The following is a 14,400-nucleotide window of genomic DNA, read 5'->3' on the forward strand; positions in this document are numbered from 1 at the left end:
AGGTAACGACGCGGTCGTGGCAGGGAGTGCTGTTGCGTTTAGTGCGGAGTGTGAGGCTCATGTCCTGTGTAGTGATGGGAGTGTTATGTTCAGGTGGTGGTGTGTGGCCCAAGTACCGGAATCTAGGAGCAACGTGTGGAACAGAGGTTTTCCTACGGTCGATGACGTCAGGGAAGAGGGAATAATGAAATTGGGGATCATCTGGGATGGAAAAAACGTCAGAGAGGTGAGAGTCAAAGTGGTTGGCCTTACTGAAGTTGTCAGGAAAGGGACGGTCGTTAAGGAGGAGATTCCATGTCATTTATTATGTAACTAAGTAAACAAATACAAATGCAATACGCGGTTGAGAGATCAGTTCAAGTTATGTGCGCAGCAGACGCATTTTCTTTGCCCACTTGGGCAGTAACTTCGTTGTATGTTTTCACACAAACTAATATGATAGATACGCATTTTTCTTGGAACAAAACACGTGGTATCGATAGCTAAGATGACACGGCGTAGGTACAGGTTCTTAGATTGGCACTACGAGACCGACGACATCGCCATCTAGCCGGCGCTGCGCAGCTCTTCGAGCGCCGCTCCAGATCCTACCCATTTGATTCCGAGTAGACGACCAAGCAGCATTGTTTCTATTTTATAGTGGGCCAGCCACTATAGATTTTACCTGTGTTGCTTCTGTGAGCTTTGATACTTCCAGCTTCGCATCTACGTGCTCCGCAGTGCAAAGTTAGGTATTAACGTTATTATGTATTCAAGTTATTATTGCTGTGAGATAGTAAAACCACCTTTACCTTAATAGCTGTACCGAGGGATGTTTACCTCACCTGATCCTCCTCGCTTCCTACATTCGGCCAACCCTTCAGTTTACAGGAGCAGACCCACGAGCAGCCTTCCAGGCGGGATACAAAAAACAAGGACTTTACTTATCGTGAATGCGCGGGAACTTTCCATCCCCTAAAAACTCTTTCAGAACAGCTAAAGTATATCGTCAGTCATCAACAGCAACTGGATGTGTGGACCAAGAGTTATCTGAACGGGACGATATAGTGTTTCTAATACAGCTATAGTTTCCACAGCCTTGACTGTCGTCTATGTTTGAAATTTAAATAAATCATGGTCAAGTAAACTTGGAATGTGAAACATCTTTTCAAGATAGTGTGAGGTTTTGTAGTCGTGGAAGTGGTTATGTGTTGCTCTGGACTGCCGTGTTGAAAGAGTGTAATTTACTTTTATTTCGATGGAGGAGACTATGTTTTCTAAAGGAATGCTGATTATTGCCGTTACTAGAAATAATATTAGGCGAAATGTTTCGTTAAAATTACTCGACATAGGTAGCTTTGAATAGTACTGCAAATCGTCTTAATATTTAAATGAGTATTTACTAGTATAGTACGTTCCCCAACAATCCAAAATTGTCGACTGAATCACTGTATTGTCAAATTTGAAGAAAGAAATTCGATGTATAACGTTGGGCTTAAGATACTGTCAAAGGATTTTTTTTCGTTTTTAAGAACATCATATTCGTTTTTTACTGTAGAAATTATTTATTTCGCTATTGGCTATAGGAGAGTAGTCCTTTGAACCAATTTCAAGTCAAACTGCAAAAAATTTAGCTTCAGCACATGTCACACTTTAAAATCTCCCCCATGTATACATGCCATCGTCAAAAACAGACATTTTTACTGTAGATATACCGTAGATGAGTGTGAAGCTTTGAACGTAGTGAAATGATGTAAATTACGCGTACAGACTTACAACGTAAAGACAGACAGTGCTTTGCGTATAATATTACTGAAAACCTGCAGTAAAAACGCCTACTTTTGACGATAATATGTATACATGCAGGTGTATTTTAAAGGCTGACATTTGCTGAAGCATATTCTTTTGCAGTACCTCTCGAAAATCGCTCCAAACGCCGAAACTGCAATAGTGAAATGTATAATTTCTGTAGACAATGGCAAATATGCTGTACTGTAAAACATTCTACATAACTGAGAACCCCGACATAGAATTTAATCAGTTCCAAAAGAAATTTAGCACAGAAACACCACCGGCGTTTGGAACTTAATGGTGCTTTTGTTTGAGGGAAAAGTGGATTGTTTAAGACGGAGCTCACTGCTTCCATAAAAACAGCTTGTTTAACGCAATCATGGTTACTGGATCATACGTTACAGCTCATCTAGCGAAGTAACTTCTGCTTCACACGTGTCTCTTCCTTCTGCTATAGGAAGATCTCATTTACTACGGCACATTTTGTTATCCGCTCGTTTTGTACCACATTTTGATCATTAGGGAGACGTTAAAAACATAAACGAAGACAGAGTACCTCGTTATGACGCGTGGTCATTGCCAGACTGCTAATCATCTACAATCACTGCAGGTTGGGGATCAATCCTACAAGAGAGTGCAATAATTTAAATACCTAGGGGCACTTTTCACTGAGAACTCGACATGTGAAGCAGAGACATGCCAGAAGACAAGCAGGAAACCGATATTACCACAGCCTAGCACAACTACTTCGGTCCAGATATCTCTCCAGACAGTTCAAGATTCGTCTGTATTGCTAATCATCTACAATCACTGCAGGTTGGCGACCAGTCCTACAAGAGAGTGCTAGAATTTAAATACCTAGGGGCACTTTTCACTGAGAACTCGTCATGTGAAGCAGAGATCAATGCCAGAATACAAGCAGGAAACCGATCTTACCACAGCCTAGCACAACTGCTTCGGTCCAGACGTCTCTCCAGACAGTTCAAGATTCGTCTGTACAAAACCCTGATCCAGCCTGTTGTTGTATATGGCTGAGAGACATGGAGTATCCGGAAACAGAATTTCCATAAGCTCCTTGTTTCTGAGACAGAAGTGCTTCGGAGGATCTTCGGTCCGGTTCCGGACGCAGATACAGTTGAATGGAGGATCAGATACAACCAAGAGCTTGAGGAACTACACCAGCAGCCCTACAAGCCAAATGAATGCAGTGGGTCGGCCATGTGGCCCGGATGGAAGATCACAGATCCTGGGTTTCACACCTACAGCTAAGAGATCACCAGGGAGACCCAAGAAGCGTCGGAGCGACGGACTCTATGAAGATTTAAACCAAGTGTCAATAGATGTGAACGGATGGCGGATAGCAGCAATGGACAGGATATAGTGGAGGAGGAAACTTGTAGATGCCTGCGGTCCACTGGCCCTGATCACGTAATAGTAGTAGTAGTAGGGAGACGTTAGTCCATTTCAAAGTTAACGTCCTCATTTTACCTTTTCTTGTTTATGCTCTATCTCTGTGTGTCATAAACTGTACGATTTTCCGATGTGTGTCTTCGGTCCAATACCGTATTTTTAATTCAGTAGTGAATCTCCTTGTCCTCTTCATATCTTCTTCCCAGGTTTCACTCAAAAATGAACAGTCTCGACAAGAGACGTTGTAGTAGGTTGCGAAACGACGACACCGAGTGTTGTACTGTCTGCTCCGATAAAAACAATTAGCGGCTAGCGGGGCAGTCAGAAGGCGGCGGCGGACAAAGGCAGAGGACGGCCTCGCCTTTGTGGCGTCGGCGGAAGGATAATAGCGCGCAGGCGGAGTAAAAAGTAGGGCTCGCAGCGGGGAATCCCAAAATTACGGGGAAGCAATTTGCTGCCGCTGGTCCCAGAGATGAAAGAAATGCGCCGCGGAATGCACGGCAATTCAGCTACGGCGCCGCCACACGACAAATGACTTCCACGGGCGGCAGGCAAGCTCGCCGTCTAATTCCCGTCTTCTGTGTCCGGCACGCGGGCCGCGTCCGCGGGCGGGGAACGACGCAAGTGCTCTGTTAGGAACTGGCGCCAGCAAGAAAGGCGAGAAGTAAATTACAGCTGCGGCATCTGAACCGACATTCTGCACTCACTCCTGACGTACCCATCTTTGCCCTTAGTCTGTGCATTATCAGCCGTTTTGACGCCAAAAAAAGTGCGGATTACTTGAAACTGTCATGCAGGTCCATAACGCTGTACTAAACAAAAGTACTTTGTATGAAAGTAAAAGCGTTGAATTCGCAGAAAGCTATTGCCAAACTTCTATAACTGGAACACACTCTCTCTCGTAACACAGGGTGTATTGCACATCTTCGTGTACATTCCACACTCCACCTTACTGTGTGTGGCTGATGCCAACTCTGGTACTACTCCCGTATTTGATAGAACATCCAAATACTGCGATCCTATAAATATTTCCTTGTTTAAAAACCACCGGTTTCAACAGACTTAGCTTCAAAGTCTTCAGGTTTTAAAACATCTTTCTCTTATGAAATATGTTCATTTTACGTGGGATCTCACGACAGTTTAGTATGTGGATTGAAAACAGCATATTCTAAAATGTTTGTCATACCTAAAATATTTAAAAAGTTTAAGCACCCTGTACAAGTGACCATGTCCATTATATCGATCACAGATGCTTGTTACGTGACAAAAACACTGTACACAGTAACGCATCTATTTACGTAAGCTGGACGTATTCTAAACATTGAAAATCCAGAATGAACGGCCTATAAGGTACGACTCACCTCTTTTAAAGTCAATTTCAAACATAAGAAACAGCCGTGATCGATATATATATATAAAGTCTGTCGAAACCGGCTGCTTTTAAACAAAGATATATTTATATGAACTTGGCTGTTGCACGCTTTCAGCAAGTAAAACAGATCGCTCTTTAAGTCTTCTCTTAGTGGAAAAACTCAACTAGTATACTATTCCTCCACGCTGTGCTTTTCGGGGAAGGTTTTTGGGGAAAACGATTGTCCTAATGTGTCCATATGAGCTCTATTACATCTGACTTTGCCGGCCGCGGTGGTCTAGCGGTTCTGGCGCTGCAGTCCAGGACCGCGGGACTGCTACGGTCGCAGGTTCGAATCCTGCCTCGAGCATGGGTGTGTGTGATGTCCTCACGTTAGTTAGGTTTAAGTAGTTCTTAGTTCTAGGGGACTTATGACCAAAGATGTTGAGTCCCATAGTGCTCAGAGCCAACTATACCTGACTTTATAGTCTAGGTCATTCAACGCGACATGTGTGGGAGGTAATAATGTTTTACTGCTCTCCTTGAAACTCGCTCTGTTATAGCGTGCACTACAAACTGGTCCGTAAAGAACAACGCCTTGTCTCGTGTTGTGAGCCACTTGAGTTGTAAGGCCCACAGAGGTACCTGCCTTCAACTGGAAGCTTGAGTAGATTTATTATTAACTTCAGAACTAATTTCAGAATTCTCACGTACTTCGGTTTCTACTCCAATGTTGATTAAAGCTTCATCCCTCGCGCCTTATGCTGTGCTGACAGTTCTTTCGGTATCCACCTTGCTCACTGTTGTGGCGTAGATTAACAGCCACGCCACTCGGAAGTAGCCGAAAGGCACGCGTTAACTCACGCAGGCTAGAGATAGGTCTGAAACAGGATACGTAATGAATGCTATAAAGAAAAGTACGTAGCTGCTGCAATACTTAACTTTAATCCATCCTTGTTGAACATCGCTATTGACGATACAAGTGAGACTCTGTAGATTCAGGCAATAAACTACTAATGGTGCCTTGCTAGGTCGTAGCCATTGACTTAGCTGAAGGCTATTCTAACTATCTGCTCTGCAAATGAGCGAGGCTTCGTCAGTGTGCATCGCTAGCTACGTCGTCCGTACAACTGGGGCGAGTGCTAGTCCGTCTCTCGAGACCTGCCGTGTGGTGGCGCTCGGTCTGCGATCACTAACAGTGGCGACACGCGGGTCCGACATGTACTAATGGACCGCGGCCGATTTAAAGCTACCACCTGTCAAGTGTGGTGTCTGGCGGTGACACCACACTCACTCTTTCCGATAATGTAGCCTGTCGTGTAGGATGGAGTACGCAGAACCATTACCGATACACAAAGTATTGGCGCTTTCGTCGACTGTGATACGTTTGTTTTCCAGCACCATACCCTCAAAGAGTTCCAAATTGTCCACAGTTGTTGACTCAGAGGCCTGCCCGACCTCTCCTCGTCACATAGGGAAGGTCTTCCCTGTCTGAAGCGCTCTATCTATTCGTAGATGACTGTTTGCGATAAAAAGGTGTCACCATACCCCGCTTGGTTTCGATGAATCATTGTAAGACGTACGTGTTGCCGGCGATGGGCGAGGCATGGCAGAGTCTCTGACCAGAGAGTAGTATGTAGTTAGTTGTTGCTTGTCGCGAGTCGGCGTCAGTCGGTAGTAGTAGTCAGTCCGTGCTAGTAAGCTGTAGTCGGCGGTCGGCGTGTGCCTGAGCGTGTCGGCAGTCTGCTCTGGTCGGGACTCTGCAAGATGAGTATTGTTGTAGAAGGTAAAGAAGCAGCCTCGCGCATATCCAGTAATGTATATTAACTGTCATTAATTTCTTTAAAAAAATGCCCCCAATAATAATTTTTATAATATAAAGTAATTTTTTTAAAGAAAAGCATTCATTTCAATTTAAAGAATATTTCCAATGCACGATCATTCCTGCCAAGAATCAAAAAAAAATATACTCCAGCATTGCACGAAGCTGTGTCGAAAAAAAATTTCTACATAAGAGCAGATATATTCGGAGTTTTTATTGAGGTAAGAATTTTTCCTCTTTTATTCAGAAAACAGGGCCGAAGGGCAGCGCTGCTGTCCTCATAAAATTTTTCAGGTTACTAATTTGTTTTTTTATTATTATTTCCGCGTTTAGGAACTGAATTTTGTGGTTACATTAAATGTGACTGCATTTCTGTACAGAGATTATAAATGGGAGCAAACTTTGTTCAGAGCTTACATTAAAATTAATTTTGTTCAGAGGTTACAATACTTTTAAAAATTCATTTAATTAATATTTTTGTGGGAGGCTACGCTTGGCTCATGGTTTATTTTTATTATTTTTGTGGGGAGTTTACACTTGGTTCATCATTTAAATTAATTATTTTTGGTGTGGGGAGGTTACATCATTTCCGCAGTTTTAACACCTTCTGCAAACAAAAAGTGAATCACTGGCTCATTTCCTCCTTGGTGAAGATCTTCAATGAAGCTGCCATGTTTCACGGTCTGTTACCACACAACTACTAAAGCGGCAGTAAGAGTGACGCGTTGTATATAATTATTGCAGACGATAATACTTCAGCCCTACAGCGAGAGACTGCAATAGCGTCTTTACGTTTTGACTTCCCCTGGTATTGATATATTCTCCCCAAAGAGTCGTCAGGCGCATTTTCAGTCTAGTGCGACATCCATTTTTTCAATATTTCTAACAGCGACCGTAAAAACCAGGCATAACTAGCACTCTTTTAGTTCTCCAACTATAGTTGTACTTATTGTATGAAGTACGGTGTTTGCCCCTTCATGTTTTGTCTTTTACTATAAGAGCATATGCATATTTGTCATAATGTTGCTATATAGCGCTGTATGTAATTCTGATCCAATGTAATTGTCATCACTGCCGCCTGCTGTCTGTTGTTATTTTTTTAATCGCGCTTTCATTTCACTTTAAGAGTGTGTTGAATGCAAACTTAGTAATTTTGTACTATTCTGCTTTTTTGGGCTTATTTTTCTTTGGCAGTTTATGACCGTTGTTGGCTTTATGGTCCTTGTAACCCAAATCCAAAAAAAAAGAAATGAATAAAGAACACTAGAATCCGGCAGCGACCTAACAGTACGCTGCATTTCGGTAGCAGTCAAGGAGTGCCTGGGCGATGCTGTCGTTGCTGAACTAGCGTGCGTTCTTCGTGTTTACTGTCCCTATTAAACATGTCAATAAAGCAATAAAATGAATATTGAATAATACTGATATACGTCCACTCTATCGTGTGGGTACGTAAAATGTATGTTCAGTAATCATTTTTTCACGCAACGGGATACGAACGGATACTTTCCATCGACGACGAACCCGACATGAAAGAAGAAATGAGGAGTATTTGTTTGGTCTGACTCCAGCTACACATTGCAAACGGGAGCCTCTTCCAAGAGTCATCAGGCGCTGCTTTTTCTCAGTTGTTTCGGCAGATCTTTGCGATTTCATTTTTGCAAAGTGCAACTGGAGTTGAGCCAAACAAATCCTGCTCATCGTGTCTTCCACGCGACGTCCACTGTCGACGGAAAGCGTCAGTTTGTTGCCTTGTGCAAACAAATGGATGCTTAAAGCGGAAAATTACGTCCTCATTTAATAGAACTCTCAGAAATTAGTCCAGAGTGACACTCGTGATGCCTCTACGGATTAATAGCCACAGTAAAACACGAATAATAACCACCATTCTGATCCGCGCTCACTGCCAACGCCACGCAGTAACGCTGCTCAATGTCAGTCACTGGTGAGGTACTGGTTTTTCCTCCAGTTTTACTATCTTTGTTAATACAACTCGATAAAATTCGAATATTTCACTAGACTAATCTGGGAGTGCTCTATCGAATGGGCACGTAAATTTCCACTTTAAAAATCATTTTCTTTGTACCGGGAAACACTGGCGCTTTCTGTCGCCACTGGACGTCGCATTAAACATGTGATGGGTCACATTTTTTTCAACCGAATCCATCTAGACACTGTCAGTATCTGCAAGAAAATAACAGAGGAAATGCATCTGACGGCTCTTCGGAGAGACACACTTGAGAATGCGATACTGGCAAATGTAAAAGCAGAGAGACACAAAGAAGGAAGGGAAATGATCCACAAGTTATTCACGTAACTTACGAGAGAAGATGAATTCTTTATGCTAAGGTCTCACATGTGAACAGAAGTATTTGAATTCATTTCTAGAAGAGGAGATTATAGTGGCGAAATTGTACCGGAAACTACTCAGGGAGATTAAAAAGTACTAAGTACGTTTTGGAGCAGCCTCGAGGGATTTCTTTGTCGAGTAAGAGAAGGGGACCTTTTGGTATCAGGCTAGAACAAATGTAACCAATCGTTTTATAAACCCTTCCCAACTAGGCAGCTACTGATAAGCTCATGTTGGGAGCGTAGATGCGGATGTATTGATAACAGAAGAGGCAGAGGCCGTGGCATATTTTGTGGTCAGAACGTCCCAGATAACCTGAAACATTGAATACTGCCTGAAAGCAGGGTGGTATTGAACCGGAATGGAACAAACAGTCCTACGTACATCACAAATCCCGAATGAATCCAGCGACGAAAAGTAAGACCGCGCTGAGAGCCTGCGAAGACTACCAGAGATAAATCCTACATGGTGACAGACGTAACATCTGGTGAGTAGATTTTCGCAATCTGCAGTAGTAGAATAACACGGCGTTGCTTCGAGAAGATGTGGGCTAGCGATTCTCTGCTGTAGGCAGCCAGTCTGTTGTCGAAATTCTTTGTTAGAAGCCCTGCATAAACGCAGAACAGTTATCTGCAGAAGACAGTTGACAGCCAGCAGGTAAGTGTCAAGATGTAGCCAGGGGTTACCAGGGCCGTCCAGGGCACTGAAATGCAGGCTGGAGAGCGGCCATGGACAGCGGCCGTCGCTTTTCTGACCTGAAATCACTGCTCGGTCCAGTCCATGGAGATCACGGCAGCGCGCTGGTGCCCCGAACTCATGCAGCAAGACGGCGAATGGACTGGAAATGGCAAACATTGCTGTTTCATGAGTACGGCGGCGACTGGCATGGACAGTAAGTGCAAGTGGGCTCCACAGCTGTTCTGATGACGACGGGCTGGAGTTGGGGTTGGGGTTTGAAATACTTCTGCCTAGGGCTGAGTTTGCGGAAGTTACTGAGTCACTTAGTTACCTCAGAAATAGAGTCCTATGGCCGGGGCCCGGCGGTTTTCATGCGGTAATCGGTCACACTGCTGAAGCATCCTGACATCCCCGGTCCTTTGCACATGGTATTAGACTGAAGCGAATGTGGGAAGCTTTTGCTAACTTGCTGACGCCGAGGGGTTCTTCACCCGGCGGCATGCTATGACTGCGATCTGATAGCGGCTGTGGGTTGATATCATTGCTGCTAAAATTCTGAGCAGATACATTGATTGTTTCCTTACATCATTGTGAACCTCTGGATTACTGTTTAAGAATCGGAGTGCAGCAGAGGCATCGATTTTCTCATAATTTTGCTACAATTTTACATTCTACTGCAATTTCCACAACTTCTCCCCTTTGTTTGTCCTTCCCTTTTCATACTTTATTATGTACACAATATCACATTTGTGATGCTCAAACACTGAGTTTCAGGTCGACCTTTATGTTTCCGTTTTCGCACAACTTAACTTCACTTCTTCACCTGTGCCACCACAACTACCAAAGACACGTAGGTTAAAGGAGGGGAGGGATGAGGGAACCCTACATAACATACTTGCTATAATCGGAAGTACGAAGCCAGCTGACATGCAGTGATGTGCTAGTTAGTATGGTGATGGGTCAGTGGTAGTGTTCGATCCGAAAGTTTTTCACGTTGTCATACAGGTGCTCCATTGTCACACGACCATTTTGTGCACCTATCATCTGTTCCACGGAAACAAGAAGGGTTGGTAGTATCATGCCATTTAATGAGGGTACGTTTTTCTTCGGAAGGACGTGGAAGGGTAGGTCTCGTAGGTGGATTAGTGAATAACTGGTGGGTAGTGTAGTGGTTCTGGTGATGGTGGCTGGTAAAATCTATCCACAATCTTCGCTCCTCCAGACTATTTGCTGTGGACCACCAAAATGGATTTAGTCCTTATCAGGTGCAAATGATAGTGGACAGTTCTACTACACAGAACATTCAGTCTGACCTGATAGCTTGAAACCTTTAATGTTTCCTTGTGACCTCTGTGGGGCCCTCAGCTGCAGGCTTCACAAAGTGAAACGGTGTATACTTCCATCACTCAGGGACCGTGTGTAATCGTATTATGGGGCAGATGGTAACTTGTCCAGGTTGGCACTGCAGTGAGTCCATTGTAGAGCATAGTACTTCCAGAAAAACGAGTCCCTAACTGAACTAGAAATCATTCATTATAAAAAAGGAATACTCACCCCTTAAATTAAACGCCAAAAGACGTCACACTTATAAACAGTCACCCTCTTTTACTCTAAAGTTATCTCTTTATACAAGCATGCACGACTACATGTGCATAAGCCACTCACATGACAAGCATGTTGCATTAACGTTTTCCATCTAGACTAAATGAAATACACTAACGTAGCTCTAGCATTGCAAGTAACATTTCACCTGATGCTACTACCTTAATAAGAATATTTCACATCTACTACCTTAATAAGAATGTTCCACTACAGCCTCTCTCATGAAAACTATGTAAACATTGATGTTCCGGGGTATCGAGAAGCGACGCCTCGAAGTTGAAGAACGCAAGGGCAGGGAAGGGTGTGAGACGGCATCAGCCAATAGCCTTCTGACTAGGACCGAAGCACGACAGGAGCGGCTCTGCAATAAGAGAATATAAGCGCCGCTTCTGCCAGCCTCAGCTGGACAGTAAAGCGACAACAGAAGGCGCACGACGCAAGTAGAAACAGCGATCACTACGATGGCCGTTATTAGTGATCCACAAACTGTGCGACAAACTTCCACGAACATTGTATGTAACAAAGGACATTGACTGTTTGCATGTCGCCCATCGCTTGCAACACGCTCTTGTAAATCAAAGATAAGTATTGTCAATCAACTTCATTGTAATGAAAACTATTAAAGTGATTTGCTAGTATTGTTGTATAGCTATCTGAGGAGGTAGCATCCTTTAGGTACCCTGTAATAGACGAGTGGGCAGGAACCCACAATACACATAACCATATGATATACATACACATATCCCTATGACTATTTTTAAAACCATCCCCATTCAGCAGGAGATACCAGTAATTTAGACAGTGCCTCGGGTTCACCACAAAATTGACGATTTCTTGCTATGAGCAGTATTGTAGTTCGGGTCGGAAGTTATTGACATTAAATGGAGACGTCATCTCGACTACCTGGCAAGGCCATGGTAACGATACACGATCTTTATATTTTTTTTCTTTCAGCATACAACGGTTAGATAAAATTACCCACTGCTCAACGTGGTACTCACTCAGTTTTGCTTTGTTGTTGTTCGGTAGCTTCCTGCCTTTCCTGACCCTTTGTATTCATCTTTTTAACGTGACTCTAGATATTTTTAACTTTTCAACAACATATATTTTCAACTTTTTAGAAAAATATCGTATGGAGGATACAGTCGCCCCAGCGATGGGTTGGCATAGTTCGAAGGTTGAGGGCATTTTTTTTTGTGTCAAAACCAACCTCCTAAGGGGATAAACCTATATTTTTGTGGATTTTCTAATTTTATGCAATACCAAAATTGTAAAAGGCGTTCCAAATATCGTGGCTAGTATTTACCTAATAATTTAAAATTTTTCCCACTGTCTCGTGAGCTCTTTCAGTTTTGTCGTTCGCTTGTGCTTATAGTACACTGATTTGTAACTTATTTATGCGCAATAGTTGGCATAGTTACTCCGTTAACTCAGATATAAAGTTTTAGCCTCTGTCAGTTGAAACAGTCTCTGGTGTTCCGGATTTTAATATTTATTGATTAACCATAGCCTGAACCACTGTGTTTACCTGTTGATCTGGTGTGGCGATCATTGCCAAGTAATACGACAAAGATCGGTTATGTTAGTACTATTCGATTCCCTGCTGACGTTTTTGACGAGGGGCTGTTGGAATCCGTTTCACTCACTTGGAATGGTCTTATCAGGTAACCTTTGTAATGGGATTCGCTGATGAGTTATCACCGCTTTTTGGGAACAAGAAATGCCACTTCTACTTGAGATTCTACACCCCGAAAAAAAAGACATTTTGAAATGTTTAACACCAAAGGTGCCAGTTACATAAGCCAGCTTTTGAATTAAACATGTAAAAAAGTGCTTTCTTCGATACTGGAGACCTTCAAGACGTGCCATATTCAAAATGGTTATGGTCTGTATCTTCTATCCTTTTGTGCCACCAGAACTTTTCGACAATGCGGCACTCTGTGACGTGTCGTCCTCTGTGTCCTGCTAGGACAGAATTATGAGTGTGCCCCATTACTTCGTTTCCTAAACTTTCAGGTACACTACTTGGCAACAGCTTCGTGATTGCTTATTCAGCACACCACCATCAGGGGTGAAATGTATGTGTCTTGTCATTTGCTGACAAAACGGATCAATGACCTCTGCTCTGGGCCATTCTTTTGCACTCACTCTGATATTCTTTGGCACATACTATGCGACTCAATCCTTCTGCATTACAATGAGATTTTCTTGGATGAGCTGCAACCATAATATCACATTTGTTTAGCTCTGTGGCTAAGTGGGCACAACTACTACTTGGACCATTTAATTCCACAACCGGACTTAATGCTGCATGATCAATTATGACTTTCAAAGATCGCTCTTATAGTGGACAACAGAAATAAATCATTGAAGAAGCTTGAGCGAACATTTCTTGGGGGCAATTTCCTTACTGAGCTATCTGGAAGTGTTAACTATTGAATGCTCTTTTGTATCTGCTTCTTGACTCAAAACACGTCCTAGCGCATTATTACTGATGTCACATGACTTTATCACTGTTTTTGATAGAAAAAGCCAGGATGGACAGGTGGTCAATCGCTCAAAAGCTGCTTCACAATCTGGAGTCCTATGAAACTTAAATTCTCTTTTTTTAAGGAGTGTGTAAGACGTCTTGCCACCTCTGCAAAATTTTTAATGTATGTTTATAAAAATGGGTGACCCAGCTATATGATTTAATTCTTAAGTCCTTTACTGGGCTAGGAGTTGGGAAATCTTGTACGGCGTGTTCCAGTTTGAGTCTGTTTGTAGACCACGTTGCCTGAAACATGGCTTAAATAGCAGGCCTCCAACAATATGAAGTTACTCTTTTGTTAATTAAGAGTCAGTCATACAACATGTATCCATTCAAATATCTCTCGTAGACATACCACCTGCTCATGGATGCCCTTAGAGAAAAGAAAATATCGTCCAGGTATAGCAAGCATTGTTACAGTAAGAGCTCAGAGAACCATGTTTAACAAGTGTTGTAGAATCGCATTTGTCAAGCTAAATGGACATTTGCGATACTGGTAATGACCAAATGGAACCAAAGAAACTGTTTTAGTTCGATTTTATGGTGCTCCTTGTAATTGATGGCAACCATTTCGTAGATCCTAGGTGGCAAAATAACGGCACTTCCCAAGGTTGTGAGAGATCTCTGTAATGTTTGGCATGGGTTATATGCAAATTGTTGTCCACTGAGTGCAGCAAAATATCTGTAGTTGCAGCAGAATCTATTAGCATACTTACCATCTGACAACTTCCTTGGAATGACTACATCTGCTGATTGGGGACTTAATATTTCTTCTATACATCTCAGAGCTCTTGATCAATAAACTCCTCCATCCATGGTTGTAGAGCACGTCAAACCGTTTCTTGTCCATTATAATTATCCGGGCTGTTATGCCGTGGTCGGTTGATGAA

Source organism: Schistocerca piceifrons, chromosome 4 (genome assembly GCF_021461385.2).
Source record: "Schistocerca piceifrons isolate TAMUIC-IGC-003096 chromosome 4, iqSchPice1.1, whole genome shotgun sequence".
In the NCBI taxonomy this organism is placed as follows: domain Eukaryota; kingdom Metazoa; phylum Arthropoda; class Insecta; order Orthoptera; family Acrididae; genus Schistocerca; species Schistocerca piceifrons.